Source organism: Ambystoma mexicanum, chromosome 14, assembly GCF_040938575.1.
Source record: "Ambystoma mexicanum isolate Mex_15411 chromosome 14, UKY_AmexF1_1, whole genome shotgun sequence".
Taxonomy (NCBI): Eukaryota; Metazoa; Chordata; class Amphibia; order Caudata; family Ambystomatidae; genus Ambystoma; species Ambystoma mexicanum.
In genome coordinates this window covers 101,180,227-101,193,311 of record NC_090940.1, presented here as the reverse complement: position 1 = coordinate 101,193,311, position 13,085 = coordinate 101,180,227, and the positions used below count along the sequence as shown (strand labels likewise).

The 13,085-nt window shown below is 45.0% G+C and overlaps 1 protein-coding gene across 3 annotated transcripts in view; it reads right to left on the bottom strand.

The window, feature by feature from the left end:
* The window catches only part of RGS6 (regulator of G protein signaling 6), a 1,543,034-nt gene that overhangs the window by 1,411,970 nt on the left and 117,979 nt on the right, over positions 1-13,085 (bottom strand). The window lies entirely within an intron of this gene.

Here is a 13,085-nt window from a genome sequence, read left to right as displayed (position 1 = left end):
CTTACCCTCCTGTCCTCTCCCTGCCCATCTTCCCTACTCTGCTTACCCTCATATCCTCTCCCTCCCTATCTTCCCTACTCTGCTTACCCTCATGTCCTCTCCCTGCCTGTCTCACCTACTCTGCTTACCCTCATGACCTCTCCCTGCCCATCTTCCCTACTCTGCTTACCCTCATGTCCTCTCCCTGCCTATCTTCCCATCTCTGCTTACCCTCATGTCCTCTCCCTGCCTGTCTCACCTACTCTGCTTACCCTCATGTCCTCTCCCTGCCTATCTTCCCATCTCTGCTTACCCTCATGTCCTCTCCCTGCCTGTCTCACCTACTCTGCTTACCCTCATGACCTCTCCCTGCCCATCTTCCCTACTCTGCTTACCCTCATGTCCTCTCCCTGCCTATCTTCACATCTCTGCTTACCCTCATGTCCTCTCCCTGCCTGTCTCACCTACTCTGCTTATCCTCATGTCCTCTCCCTGCCTGTCTCACCTACTCTGCTTACCCTCATGTCCTCTCCCTCCCTATCCTCCCTACTCTGCTTACCCTCATTTATTCCTAAAGCTGTGCATAAGGACATGCACACAGATCCCAATGAAATCATGTTGTGAACACAGAACAAGCACATGAGTCACCACCAGGGCCGGCCCTAGGATTTGCGGGGCCCTAGGTGGAAAAATATGTGTGGCGCCCCCTTATTTCAATTGCTGAAAATGATGTCACAAACCTAGTCTTTAATATCCGTGGGAATCAAATAAACGGATGATTAGTGAATGAATATTAACTGTGGATATAGCTTATCGAAGCACAACCTATTTACAGGGAGCGTATTAAAGCAGCCAGAGTAAGCAATTCCACAGGTCTTCAAATGATATCAATAGGGCTCTAGTAAAAAAACAAGTGGGGCGGGGCTCATTAACACACGCACAGGGGGGACTCAAAGTATCTAAAAGTGAAATACGCAAATTTAATTCAACTGGCCTTCCCTAATAGAAGAAAATTCACAAAATTAATGAGCATTGTCTATCAAAAAATGAATCATAAATATCCAAATAATAATCAGAGAGAGGAGATGTTCCTATAACACTGCTGGCAAAGAATAAAAGGTGCACCCCTTTTAAACCCAAACATCTATATTGAAATATTCCTTTAAAAGCAAAATACCAATAGAAGACATGTGCCTTAAAGATACGTTCATATGGTCTTGTGGGTAAGTGTGTGTCCAGAGTACCTGGGTTCAAATCGTGGTGGACGAGCACTTAAGCAAACTAAATGTTCTTGCATTCTGGCCTCATAAACACCCAAGGGGGGTGGCGTCCACACTGTGAAAAGGTGGGGGGACGCTGTCAACCCACATGTACGCTCAACTTGTACCCTGAAAATCAGCAAAGGAGCGGGGAGGACAACCTCTTCAGTCTCTTCGTGGATGAACCTGGTCAATCATCACAACCAGTTTGCCCGCTGATCCTTTCCCCTCCTCAGCCCAGTGTTTGGCTTCTAAAATACTCTTTTTTATAAAGAGGACTTGAAAAGTGCACATGTCATTAATCTTCTCCAGAAACATAAGAATCCTTATAGAAATGTTAAACGGAAAAAGTTCAACTGTTGTGTTATTTCCCCATCTTAAAGACTACAAATACCAGAATGCAGTTCAGCAAAAAGATACAAAATGGCTTGTAGTCTTTCTTTCAATACTTAGACTCATAACAAAAGATAATGTGAAAAGGTAACCTGGGAGTTTTACATGATTCGCCAACAGCATGCTTAATATGTTGCATGTGATATGTGAAATTCTACAGAACAAAATAAACCTATTTGGCACATCACAAAGTGTGCACATGAAAACCAGCAAAAGAGAGTTTACAGCTTTTATGTTAACATAGCTTAGACAGATTTGGACAGCAAACCTTTTTTGTTTGTGCTCTCAAAATAAAATACCCCTTTTGAATGCCTTGTCCAAAACAATGGTTCTTAAATAGCCCATTACTTAAAAAAAGCTTCCACTTTAAACGCTCTGCTAAAACAAAGATCGTGACGAATCCTAACTGGGAGGCTGCGCGGGGTCTGATGGGCTGCTGGGGAGGTGGGCCGAGTGGATATGTGTCTCACTCTCTAGAAGAGAGTCACAGGGGTGCGGGAGCTGCAAACACGGTCTTGCTAAGACTGGAATTAGCGCAGACACGCAGCCCCCCTTTAAAGCAATTGGCATTATTTCCTATACTTAAGGTGACCATATATATTTTTTTTAAACTCGGACAGGCCATAGACATAAAAATAGGACAACTGTAGATACAAATAAAACCGTAGTCCTACTGCTATGTCGCTAGCCTTTGGCAGGGGGTGGTGCTCTCAGGCAGACTCCTCTCATTGGAGGAGGGCGCTGGGGAGGGGAAGGGGGAGAAAATGGGTGTGTGAAAAGCATTTCACATCCCCATTCACGCAGGAAGAGTCACGCCAGGACCCAATTTCGGGATTTCGAAATCGGGTTCCAGTAAAAACCGGGACCGTGGCTACCACCCTTGACAGGGTTTTTAAAATTAAAACGCAGGGCGGGAAAACCGGGACGTCTGGTCACCCTACCTATACTCTATATAGCTGGTGCGGCTGCGGGGCCCATGAGAAAACAGGCCCAGGGCGACGGCACACACTGCCCATGCCTACGGCCGGCCCTGGTAACCATGAACAAGTACTGAGCGCTATGTTGCAGTCGCTTCATGGCGCTGCGCCACGCACTGCAAAACATAGCAGGCGGCAATCCGTAGCATAAGTCTGAAAATTCATATACACCCACAGCAACGCACAGCAACCTGCGCCATATTTGTACAAAAGTGAATAGTCTGTTTGAACAACAAGGAAACCTTATGGCCAAAAAACAGTGCACAGTTGTTTCATCGAAGTGAACTACTTGGTGATAACTGACTTTGACACCTTTTACTTCGTGGGGTAATAATTTAAATATGTTTATTTGCATGCAAGAGGTGTAAGGGTGGGGGGACTGGGAAAGCTAGGGGTTTTGAGTTTGTATGGGGGGACCCCACCAACCACCATTATAAAAAAAAATCTAAGTAAATGCATCAAAGTGAATCTCAACCAAGTAGTTCACTTCGATGGAACGACGTGGAACCCCAAAAAACATCTGGTAATCAGAAAAACATATACTGCTAAACAGAGATAGGTGGATGTGAATGAATGCGCACTTTGTGCTTGCAGTACAGGCATTTTTAAATGACAGTAGTAAAACAATGACATTGAATTGCAGTGATGGCTCACCTGTCAGCAAGGTTCATGACATGGGAAGTGTATTCTAGAGAAAGGCGGCCTACAACTATCCAACCACATCTGCCTCTCCAGCCATTCCACTCATGCAAAACAGCCTCAAATTCACCATCAATCCACACACACTGCCGCATCCACAACCGCCTAACCATCAGTCCACACACACACACACTGCTGCATTCACAACCGCTTTATCATCAATCCACAGGCACAGTGGCGCATCCCCAACTACCGGACCATCAATCCACGCACACACACACACACTGCTGCATCCACAACCGCCTTACCATCAATCCACACACATACTGCCGCATCCACAACCACGTACCATCAATCTACACACACACTGCTGCATCCACAACCACGTACCATCAATCCACACACACACTGCTGCATCCACAAGCGCCTTACCATCAATCCACACACAAACTTCCGCATCCACAACCACGTACCATCAATCCACACACATACTGCCGCATCCACAACCACGTACCATCAATCTACACACACACTGCTGCATCCACAACCACGTACCATCAATCCACACACACACTGCTGCATCCACAAGCGCCTTACCATCAATCCACACACAAACTTCCGCATCCACAACCACGTACCATCAATCCACACACACTGCTGCATCCAAAACCGCCTTACCATCAATCCACACACACACTGCCGCATACACAACCACCTTACAATCAATCCACACACACACTGCTGCATCCACAACCGCCTTACCATCAATCCACACACACACTGCTGCATCCACACCCACCTAACCATCAATCCACACACCCACTGCCGCTTACACAACCACCTAAACATCAATCCACACACACTGCTGCATCCACAACCGCCTTACCATCAATCCACACACACACTGCCACATACACAAGCACCTTACAATCAATCCACACACACACTGCTGCATCCACAACCGCCTTACCATCAATCCACACACACACTGCTGCATCCACACCCACCTAACCATCAATCCACACACACACTGCCGCTTACACAACCACCTAACCATCAATCCACACACATACTGCTGCATCCACAACCACGTACCATCAATCCACACACACACTGCTGTATCCACAACCAGCTAACCATCAATCCACACACACACTGCCACATACACAACCACCTTACAATCAATCCACACACACACTGCTGCATCCACAACCACCTAACCATCAATCCACACACACACACACACACACACACTGCCACAACTGCCTTATCATCAATCCACACACACACTGCCACATCCACAACCACATACCATCAATCCACACACACACTGCCGCATCCACAAGCGCCTTACCATCAATCCACACACATTGCCGCATTCACAACCACGTACCATCAATCCACACACACACTGCCACATCCACAACCGCCTTACCATCAATCCACACACACACTGCCGCATCCACAACCACGAACCATCAATCCACACACACACTGCTGCATCCACAAATGCCTTATCATCAATCCACATACACACTGCCGCATCCACAACCATCTAACCATCAATCCACACACACACTGCCGCTTACACAACCACCTAACCATCAATCCACACACATACTACTGCATCCACAACCACGTACCATCAATCCACACACACACTGCTGCATCCACAACCATCTTACCATCAATCCACACACACACTGCCGTATACACAACCACCTTACAATCAATCCACACACACACTGCTGCATCCACAACCACCTAACCATCAATCCACACACACTGCCACATCCACACCCACCTAATAACCACCCACACCTGCAAAGCTCTATGTCCACAATCTAACACAGCTGACAATGGGAAGGCCATCTAGACCTAACCTCAAATGGGTCCGACCACATAACAACCACATAAACAGCATAGAACCTGTGATGGTTGAGCCCTCACACTCACCCCTGACAGAACAGGCCAACCATGGACACTCATACAGCGCCGTTCATGATCTGCCCCCCGCACTCCGCATATAGCGCAAACCATCCCCCTCTCAAGCTCACACTGAAGAACCCCACTGTGATATTGTAGAAGGGTGGAAGATCTGACCACCTTGAAAGAAGACAGAGAACCCCCATGAATGAGTCCCACTCAGGTGTCGTGGAAGGTTGAAACACTTAGGGCCTGATTCAGTGTTTTCCAATAGGATTGCACCATTATAAAATGCTTCTGTGAATCAGGTCCTTAATATACTTGTTCAATAGTTCACACTTTAAATGGCGAGCAACTTACAGGGCTTATTTTTTATTAGTCATATATTTTCAGAGCCAAGCACCAATTTTTTTCTATAACGACAGAATCCTATTCTTCCCTTGTTTTGTTGATTTTTGAAAATATTCTTTATACATATTTCATATTAACACTGAAATATGTCAAACTAAGATCCTTGCAAAACGGCTTATCACACCTTATGTATCTAAATAGGAAACATCTATTTTAGATCAGCTCCTAAGTCAGAATAAATGTGTTTACCATTTGACGTTTCTTTGGCACGCTGCAATGTGGGTCTTTACTGCATTGCACTCGCATCACAGCAAAGTATGTATCGTTCTGCGTGGAGCTGTGCGAGAGGGTGTCTGCATGGAGTGGAGCAGTGGGCGGGTAGAGGGCAAGCAGGGGATTTTTAGGGGCTGAGTGACAGGTGTACTGGATGCAGAGTGGATGAGGTAGAAGCAGAGCCGTGGCAGGAGACGCAGGTAAGTACCCAGGGTGCCAGTAAGGATAGGGGGTGAAGTGTGGATAAAACATGCCCTTTGTGGGTGTTTGAGGCATAGGAGTGGGAGCTGAACAGGGGACTCCCCTTCAAAGAAAAGGGTCAGTATTGGACCAGGCATAGACGGAAAGAGCTCTGACGTATTTACTTTGCGGGAAGGACCCAAGCGGTAATTACATTGGGAGTAAAGATATGGGGGTCATTACGACCCAGGCGTTAACCATGGCGCTGATAGCGCCATGGTTGATGCCAGAATCCGCCATGGTGAATGGCGGAATTACCGCCCCATCACAAGGTTGGCGAGGCGGTAATTCCCCATTCACCATTGGCCCTTCCCCATTCCCATTTTTGCCCCATAGGGCTCAATGGGAATGGGGAAGGCGGTAATTACGGTACTGCAAATTGCAGTACCGTAATTGCCTCCAAGGTCCCTTTGCGGGCCCAATCCTTAACGGCTGGTAACACCAGCCGTTAAGGTAGGGACCCGCAAAGGGACCTCGTAATTAGGCGGTAAGGGGTTAATGGCGCCGCCATCTTTTACGGCGCCGTTGACCCCTTACCGCCTGGGTCGTAATGAGGCCCATGGAGCTGTTTACCAATAGTACTGTTACCTTCAGTTTGTTAAGACTGTTAGCAAAGAGTTAGAAGTTATTTCTATTTATTGCATATCCCTCCCAGAAGTTACCCCCGATATCTGTCTGTTCCTCAGATTGGAAGTCACTCTTTGAATTGTGTCTCCCCCCGCCCCCCCCGCCCCCCACTCCATTCAGCAGGCCTCCACTTTTGGGTTGTTTATCTTCTTCAAGTTTGTGAGTGTGATTCTTATTTCATCAGGACCATCTTTGTAATAGACATTTTCATTCTATTCGTTATTGTAACTTGTATTTGGATACGAGTGGACAATATCAGCTTAGTATTTTTTGTGATGGTTATGATCTGCACGAGTTAAATCCATTGAACGATATGTGACCAACTATTTAAAAATACGCCATCAAAGTTTTGATGGATTTAAATATGCAGGCCAAAAAACCAACTACCTGGAATGCGAGGGTAGAATAGGGAATTTCAGCAACAGAACAGCATAAGATGCTGGATACTCGGGACCGGTGTAGACACTTGTTGAATAATGCCCTTAAGATTCAATTAAATGAAAAATATTCATGAAGAATTCCTTACATTAATAAAACGTTGAGTAAATTAAAATCCTAAAATGACACACTCAGAAGCCGAAATGTAACTAATCCAGTAAACATTACTCTGATGTACTTAATGTGATTGACAAACCGAGCACAACAACTTGCTTAGTACACATAGCAAGTGAGTTGCCATGACTGCTGTATTATATTGTATTGTAATAGTCATGTGTATAGCACCTTTTCCCATTTGTATGGCCTCAAAGTGCTTTGTGGTAGGAACACCCTTGGGCACCAAAGTCCAGGTATAGGAAAGTTCTAAGAGGAGGCTTAGGGTACGTGTGTGCATTGTTCCAAGATTAGGACTTAGACGGGCTGAGCAACCCAAGAGGTCAGGCATGCGGATGGATGCTGAGGGAGGTCACGACAGAGCGCAAGTGCAGGAAAATTGATCTGTACTCAGCTAGACCGAAATTTGTCACACGTTGTCACTGTATTCTAATGGCAGAAGAATTGAGGCAAGTCTGGTGTTTCAGTGCAAAGCGTAGTCGTAGCTGCATTCTAGAGTGCGTGGATGGATAGCTGTGCCTGCAGGAGATGTCCACCGAAGTGATGCGTTTATACAGACCTTAAGCTTAGATGGAGCTTATCTTTGATGTTGCTGTCTCATCTAATCTTTCTAGGCACTTTGGAGGCTACCCTCAAGTCTACCAAGTGCAATAGACTGGCTGTCCTAAAACATCTTCTAGGCGGGACAGACAGGCTACCGTAGAAACTAGGCCAATAGGATTCTCTGAGCGCAATAAACAGGTTACCTGTATAGTCTTACTACATATCTTCCATGTTCTAGAGTCTAATAACTCAAGCAGTTATAAGTGCAATGGAGGGTTAACAACATATATCTTTGGGCATCATGGGCAGGCTAAACAAGTTAGGCGTAAATGCTCTAGGTGTGCCACATGTGTTAACCTGCATGTGCTTTCTTCTAGTTGCAATTTTAGGCTACCCACATATCTAGGCAGAACTCCATGGCTGTCCTTACAGGCTATGTCCAACGTGTTTCCACTTCATCAACTCTTCTTCAGGGAATGTCATCTACGGTTTGACAAAGAAAGAATGTAGGTAAAACATAAGACTTATAGTAGTCTGAATATTTTAACTTATATGGATACAATTGACTGACTCCTAAGTAGGTGAGTAACAACAACTCAAAGCGTAAAAAAGAAAGGTGCCTAACATAAGTGTTAACTGTAACAAAGTAGACCACTACTCCACCACCTGTGCATTATCTCTATATCCTAATAGCCACCAAAATATTTCAATACAAAAACCATAATAACCGGTTAGATAGCACAGTGAGCTAAGCACTTGCCCCCAATATCTGTGTGCAGCCTTCTGTTGCAGGTTCAAATCCCGGCATAGTGAACTCAGCCTTTCGTCCTTCCGAGGTCAATAAATTGAGTACCACTCTGTGGGATAATAATGTCTTCTGTTAGTTCAGCGCTCTGAGACCTATGGGTGTGTAGCGCTATGTAATAAATACATGAATTATTATTATTATTATAATCAATGTGTTAGTCACCATCAACCAAACCTCCTCCTAAAACCCACCTTAAGATTTCAGAAATTATATGATATGATATGGCATTTATAACGCGCCTACACACAAGTGTTTCAAAGCGCGAGAAGTCATTGAAAGTGGAAGTTAATACACAAACAAAGTCAAGCTCCACCAGGGTCGTCAAGTATCCTACAGACTCGAGTCTTTGGCTCCGTCAATGGATTCTGTGGGCTTGCTGTACTTCCTACTTGAAAGTTCAGTGAGTGCCGGAATCAGATCCTGAGTGCCCTTTAATTCTTTCCCTTCTGCTTCCCTGATGTCATTATTTTGAAGTTGTGTTTTCTAGAACGGTTTTCCAGGTCATCATGATTGTGTGCCATGCGCAAAGGTGACTTTGGTTAGGCACTCCACCTGGTCAGGTCCATGCAGCCAATGATAGAAGTATCTGACCTCCTTCCTCTAAACCAGTGAGTTCTGAGGCAATTTCCTACCCAGCATCTGTTGGGATTCCTGCCAGGTGGAACCACTCCAGAGAACAATGCTCATTGTCATCGTTATGTTTTGTTTTTCATTGTGACTAGTTGCAAATGGCCCTTTTTCACACAGTTTGGTAAATCAGGCGCAATTTGTGCCACGACAAATGTGTGCATTTTAGCCGCCTCAAGCGTTCTTTGTAAATTGGCCAAACTGTAAATTGGAAGTGGAGAAAACAGTTTTTTTTAAATCTCTTTTTTAATGCTTAGACTGATTTGAGTATAAATCATTTATGAGCTTGTGGTGATATAGTTTTATCTATATTGTTTTATTCTTTTAAATGTAGTGAGATGGGATCCAGGTGTGTCATTTTGAGACTTGTATGTGGTACTAATTCTTGCTTGGATGTGTAAAGGTTTGTATTTAACCAAATACACCAAAATAAATAAATAAATAAATAAATAAATGGATGCTGCTTTGGCACCATTTCAGCATGAACATTTACAAAGCATTCACTCTCCTTTCTGCAAAATGATATTTCCAAAGTTTCTCCTCAGCCCCACCCCCATCCCCACACCCAGTCTCACATCATGACCGGCTACTCTCCTCCAATCAAAGATGTGCACCCCTCTGCCTTGATTTTGTCCGCATTGAGAATTTAAATGCGTTTTCCACATGCTTGTCTCATCCTCTCCTCCCTTTTACGCATGTGTCTATCCTTGAGCCTTCATGAGTGTTGGGGATTATAAGTATGATATGTCATGATGATGGGTTATTTATAACGTGCTTAATACCCAGAGGTTTCTAAGCGCGGACCCGGGGATCAAACCTGTGTTTCCAAGGCGAGCATGTTGCCCCTGAGCTATCCTACCGTGACCAATTAGGCCATTGTGGTGAAAAATTCCAAGACGTCAGCATCTACAATGATATCTTGACATTTTAAGATATTGACATTCAGGAGACATCCGTTTGGCGAATCAGGCCTTCCTCGCACTGTGCACTTTTTTCATGTAAGATTCATTTAATTAAATCAAGGAGAACGCATTCAGCGGATCCGCTGCCACCCCATGCCACTGATGATGTAACAGCTTTGTGGAAGCCAACATTAATTAGCTCTTGTTCATTTCCCTGGGCTTTGCATGGCAGGGAAGACACAGAACATGTTGCCGAAGCATTAGTAACAGCAAGTGTAATGGCAGCACAGCAGTGGCAGGCTGGAGCCAACAATGACTGCTCTTCCTTGCCACCCACAGTGGCTCTTAAAGTGTGGTTGTCCAGGGCGTTAGAACAAAAAGGCAAGACAGGGGCTATGGGGGGACAGAGATCTTCAGAATCGGGGAGCATGCAAGTAGCGTATCACTAATGTCTGCAAAAGATGTATGGCTAAACACGGGTCTACAGCCTGTTCCTCTCCAGGAGTTAAGGACTACAACTCCCAGTGGAGTAACGTTGCTGAAAATGTTGGGGGGGGACATGTCATCTGAAAAAAAATGCCTCATTCAAATGAATGGGGACAAAATCGTGTGCCATGAAAGTTGGGGGGGACAAACACCCCCCTCCCCCCTAAAGTTACGCCCATGACAACTCCCAATATTCTTCACCATTGACTATGGTGGGCACGGTTATTGGATGTTGTAGTCCAAAACACTGGTAGGGCCAAAGGTTGCAGACCTGTGTGCTATGAGGAAATTGGGAGAAACTTTTCCTTTTTTCCAGGCCTCTGTCTATGTCTGTGTGCTTGTTGCGCGCCGTAAGCCTGCAGGCATCAGGGCGCGGAGAAACCAGTGATGCAAAATTCACAGATAGGAAAGCCTTTCCGTGTTCTCGGTGCCCTAGCAGGGTCCTATAGGGTCACATGACTCTTTGAGGAATTATTGGAAAAGCAACATTTTCAGTGCTTTCCTGAAACTAGGATAGTTTCCATCCTGTCTCAGAACAGCCGGTAGCTCATTCCAAGAATTTGCGGCCTTGACCGGGAAAGATCTTCTTCGACCTGATGCCAGCTCAACGTCGGGTATGTTCAAGAAACCTGCAGCTGCTGATCTTAAACACCTCCTGGGCACATACAGTGAGAATATTTTTTTTGAAATAGGTCGGTGCCTTTCCAAAAAGGCATCGGTGGACTATCGTCATGGCCTTAAACTTGACTCTGTCCTCTATTCTGAAACATGGAGCTCCTTTCTTCCTGTGGATATGTGATCTGTATATTTAATTCTCTTGATTATGTGAACTGCTTCATTTTGCATCACTTGACACCTTTGTAGCTCTCTCTTGGTGGCTCCCAGCAACAAGGCGTTTCGTAATCCTGGCGCGACGATAATATTGGTCTCGCAATGGTTGCAGTGTTCGCTTCATTAATGAAGGGTCTGATGGCTCTTAATAGGCGCAAGTAGTACCCGCTGTTTTTGTGCAAGTAGTTAACCTGAGCCCCAGCGCCAACTGATGCTTCAACCATCATCCCCAGTGTTTTTACTTGGGGCATTACTGGTATGATGGCTTCTTTAATGGAGAAGGCTTTGTACTGTGCTCCAAGTTTGGATCTTGCCTGACGGGATCCAAAGATGATTAGTTCCGTCTTGGTGTTGTTCAGGCACATCCAATGGTTTTGCATCCATAGGTCTATGACACTATTTTTTTTATTTTTTTATTTGTTTTAATCAATATGATTTTTACAAAGAGAAGACATTTGATTTTCAGTCTAGGTGTGGCAGTATGAAGATAGAAGCCTTTTGAGCGCCATTAGACTGGCGATGGCCTGCTAAGAAGTTCAGTATTTATATAGTCCAACATTTTGTAGGCGGCCAGTTGCCAAGAAGATCTGTCCCCGGCCATCAGTCTAGACCAACATACTTCTTGGTCGCTTAGAATGTGATCCGAAAAAGTCCTTGTCAGGTATACCGTTCTGATCCTGGCAGTACTGGAGCATGTCAAAAGCAGGTGCCGGATTGTCTCTGTTACTTCTGGTGTTTTGCAGAAGCAGCACTTGTTTGATAAAGAGAGCCCTCTAATTGCCAAGATTTCATTCGTTCGAAGTAGGTTCAGTCGAGCTCTCATAATTAGATCTCGTGCTTGTCTCGAAGGGAACTTTTTGATATATGGTTGTAGCTTGTTGAATCTTCTGATATTAGGCGGTAGATGCTGTGTAAGTTTGTTCTTTGAGGCTGCCTCACTGGTTTGAATCCAGTCGATTTCTTTTAGTTTTTTTGGGATTTTTGTAGAGTTTATGAAGAGAGTCTCTTCGTCACATTCTGTGGTCGCCAGTAGTAACACTATATAATGACACTATAGACCGCTGCTATGTTGGCACTGTCAGTGTCGTAGTTTCCTGCCAGTTCAAAAATAAGCTGCTGCGTGTCTGGGAGGGCAGGTGAAGACTTAGTCACACATCAAACACTTGATCAATTGAATTCATACATATTCAGTAAACAGACACATTCAATAGTCCATGGATTCATCCAATTTTAATGTGAGGGATTGCCCAGAAGTGCATTATATTTGCATACATTGGGTGTGCATGGAGTCAATTTGGAGTATTCAACTTTGAGGAGGTTGTCAACATACAGACAGGAAATCATCTTCACTGCTTTCCATATAATGAGTCAGCAGGAAGAAATGGCTCATTGGCCCATTCCAAGGGTAGCAGAGAGCCAGCTGTATTCCCTAGAAGTGGCAACCTCACAGTTCAATTAATAGACTAGGGATACATTGCCCTAAATCACGAGTCTGCAGCCATTGGCTCTTGAGATCTCTGGGACCACAACTCCCATCATCCCTAGCAAGCACAGTCAGTGGCAAAGGATTATCAGAGTTGTAGTTGAAAAGATCTGTTGTGCTGCCGGTGGCAGACCCCTGTCCTATATCCCAATAGGATCATTGTCAAGTGGTCGGCATGGAATATCTTGC